Source organism: Arachis hypogaea, chromosome 14 (assembly GCF_003086295.3).
Source record: "Arachis hypogaea cultivar Tifrunner chromosome 14, arahy.Tifrunner.gnm2.J5K5, whole genome shotgun sequence".
Lineage (NCBI taxonomy): Eukaryota > Viridiplantae > Streptophyta > Magnoliopsida > Fabales > Fabaceae > Arachis > Arachis hypogaea.
In genome coordinates this window covers 98086469-98090639 of record NC_092049.1, presented here as the reverse complement: position 1 = coordinate 98090639, position 4171 = coordinate 98086469, and positions in this window count along the sequence as shown.

The window sequence follows — 4171 nt, the reverse complement described above, 5'->3', positions numbered from 1 at the left end:
CATCACAACACCAAACTTAAACTGTTGCTTGTCATCAAGAAAATAGATAAATAAAACAGGATAGAAAGAAAATCAAGAGGCAATAACATCTCAGAGTTTTATATGAAGCTCAAATTCTCATTAGATGAGCGGGACTAGTAGCTTTTTGCTTCTGAACAGTTTTGGCACCTCAATTTATCCTTTGAAGTTCAGAATTATTGGCATCTATAGGAATTCAGAATCCAGATAGTGTTATTGATTCTCCTAGTTTAGTATGTTGATTCTTGAACACATCTACTTTATGAGTCTTGGCCGTGGCCCTAAGCACTTTGTTTTCCAGTATTACCACCGGATACATAAATGCCACAGACACATAACTGGGTGAACCTTTTCAGATTGTGACTTAGCTTTGCTAAAGTCCCCAGTTGGAGGTGTCCAGAGTTCTTAAGCACACTCTTTTTGCTTTGGACCACGACTTTAACCGCTCAGTCTCAAGTTTTTCACTTGACACCTTCATGCCACAAGCACATGGGTAGGGATAGCCTGGTTTAGCCGCTTAGGCCAGAATTTTATTCCTTTAGGCCCTCCTATCCATTAATGCTCAAAGCTTTGGATCCTTTTTACCCTTGCCTTTTGGTTTAAAGGGCTATTGGCTTTTTCTGCTTGCTTTTCCTTTTTCTTTCTTTTTCTTTTATTTTTCGCCATTTTTTTTCGCAAGCTTTGTATTCACTGCTTTTTCTTGTTTCAAGAATCAATTTTATGATTTTTCATATTATCAATAACATTTTTCCTTTTTCATTATTCTTTCAACAGCCAACAAATTTAACATTCATAAACTTCACTATAAAAAATTATGCACTGTTCAAGCATTCATTCAGAAGACAAAAAGTATTGCCACCACATATAAATAATTTGAATTTTTCTTATTAAGAACTCGAAAATAAGACTACCTCCTTATTCTAAAAATCTGCTATTTTATTCATGTTTAATGATGATGAGAAAAATAAATTATAGCTTACTTGGAGATAATAAAAATAAAAATAAAGATACTAATTACTATTATTCATGTGACTCCTAAGGTAGATTTCTAATAGAAAAAGTTATCACAGAGTTAAGATTAGGACTCAACAACCTTTATTCTGGGACATGGATGCTCCTTCAATCTGTGGGGTATCTGGTCCTTCAAGAGACAGCTTCTGGCGCTTCAGCTCCTGTAGCTCACGCCCCTGCTTCTCTTGTTCCTTCAGCAGTTTGCAGAGCATGCTATTTTGAACTTGTTGTTCTTCTTTCAGTTGGTCTATACCTTCTTGCAGCTTGGTGACAGATGCTTCTAGGTGGGTCCAGTAGTCAATCTGAGGGATTTCTGGGAGAAACTCCTGTGCTCTCCTTTTGATGGAGTTGTCTTGCACTTGTTGTCCTTTCATTGAGTTTTTGGTGATTGGGTGCTCGACTGAGATGTACTCATCCACTCCCATCTTAACCCCAGCATCTTTACATAGCAGAGAAATTAAGCTTGGTGGTGCACGAAATCACAATCACACTTTTGCAATTCCGCACAACTAACCAGCAAGTGCACTGGGTCGTCCAAGTAATACCTTACATGAGTAAGGGTCGATCCCACGGAGATTGTCGGCTTGGAGCAAGCTATGGTTATCTTGTAACTCTTAGTCAGGATATCAATAATTCTCAGATTTAATTGTAAAAAGTAAAAGAACATGAAATAAATACTTGTTTTGCAATAATGGAGAACAGGTTGAGGTTTTGGAGATGCTTTGTCTTCTGAATCTCTACTTTCCTACTGTCTTCTTCTTCATGCACGCAAGGCCCCTTCCATGGCAAGCTTTATGTTGGGCATCACCGTTGTCAATGGCTACTTCCCGTCCTCTCAGTGAAAATATTCCAAATGCGCTATCACCGCACGGCTAATCATCTGTCGGTTCTCGATCATGTCGGAATAGGATCCATTGATCCTTTTGCGTCTGTCACTATGCCCAACACTTGCGAGTTTGAAGCTCGTCACAGTCATCCATTCCCAGATCCTACTCAGAATACCACAGACAAGGTTTAGATGTTTCGGATCTCAGGAATGGCCGCCAATAATTCTAGCCTATACCACGAAGGTTCCAATCTTAGATTAGAAACCCAAGAGATACACATTCAAGCTTGATTGCATGTAGAACGGAGGTGGTTGTCAGGCACGTGTTCATAGGTGAGAATGATGATGATTGTCACGGATCATCACATTCATCAGGCTGAAGTGCCAATGAATATCTTAGAATAGAAGCAAGCGTGATAGAATGGAAAACAGTAGTAATTGCATTAATTCATGAAGAACAGCAGAGCTCCTCACCCCCAACAATGGGGTTTAGAGACTCATGCCATAGAAGATACAATATAAAATGTGTAAAGTGTCATGAGGTACAAGATGAATCACTAAAAGTAGTTTTTATAGTAAACTAGTGACCTAGGGTTACAGAAAATGAGTAAGCTAGGGTGTTTAGTGTAAAAATCCACTTCCGGAGCCCACTTGGTGTGTGCTTGGGCTGAGCATTGAAGCTTTCATGTGTAGAGACTTTTCTTGGAGTTAAACGCCAGCTTTTGTGCCAGTTTGGGCGTTTAACTCCTGCTTTTATGCCAGTTCTGGCGTTAAACGCCAGAATTCTTAAGCTGACTTGGAACGCCAGTTTGGGCCATCAAATCTTGGGCAAAGTATGGACTATTATATATTGCTGGAAAGCACAGGATGTCCACTTTCCAACGCAATTGAGAGCGCGCCAATTGGGCTTCTGTAGCTTCAGAAAATCCACTTCGAGTGTAGGGAGGTCAGAATCCAACAGCATCTGCAGTCCTTTTCAGCCTCTGAATCAGATTTTTGCTCAGATCCCTCAATTTCAGTCAGAAAATACCTGAAATCACAGAAAAACACACAAACTCATAGTAAAGTCTAGAAAAGTGAATTTTAAATAAAAAATATAATAAAAACTAACTAAAAAATATACTAAAAACATACTAAAAACAGTGCCAAAAAGCGTATAAATTATCCGCTCATCACAACACCAAACTTAAATTGTTGCTTGTCCCCAAGCAACTGAAAATCAAGTAGGATAAAAAGAAGAGAATATACAATGAATTTCAATAACATCTATGAAGATCAGTATTAATTAGAAGAGCGGGGCTTTTAGCTTTTTGCCTCTGAACAGTTTTGGCATCTCACTTTATCCTTTGAAGTTCAGAATGATTGGCTTTTATAGGAACTCAGAATCTAGATAGTGTTATTGATTCTCCTAGTTAAGTATGTTGATTCTTGAACACAGCTACTTTATGAGTCTTGGCCGTGACCCTAAGCATTTTGTTTTCTAGTATTACCACCGGATACATAAATGCCACAGACACATAACTGGGTGAACCTTTTCAGATTGTGACTCAGCTTTGCTAGAGTCCCCAATTAGAGGTGTCCAGAGCTCTTAAGCACACTCTTTTTGCTTTGGACCACGACTTTAACCGCTCAGTCTTAAGTTTTCACTTGACACCTTCACGCCACAAGCACATGGTTAGGGACAGCTTGGTTTAGCCGCTTAGGCCAGGATTTCATTCCTGAGGGCCCTCCTATCCACTGATGCTCAAAGCCTTGGATCCTTTTTATTACCCTTGCCTTTTGGTTTAAAGGGCTATTGGCTTCTTCTGCTTGCTTTTTCTTTCTTTTTCTCTCTCTTTTTTTTCGCATATCATCCTTTCTTTTTTTTTTCTATTCACTACTTTTTCTTGCTTCAAGAATCAAATTTTTTTGATTTTTCAGATTATCAATAACATTTCTCCTTTTCCATCATTCTTTCAAGAGCCAATAATTTTAACATTCATAAACAACAAATTCAAACATATGCACTGTTCAAGCATTCATTCAGAAAACAAGAGTATTGCCACCACATCAAAATAATTAAACTATTTTAAAATTTGAAATTCATGTACTTCTTTTTCTTTTTCAATTAAAAACACTTTTTAATTAAGAAAGGTGATGGATTCATAGGACATTCATAGCTTTAAGACATAAACTTTAAATTTTATTAATCATGGAATGATAATAAGACTCAAAAATAAATATAAGAGCACTCTAATAATAATAGAAGACGGAAAATAAAAAAAATAGAAAAATAAATGACTCTTAAAATAGACTCTTAATAATAAAGGTTTTCAC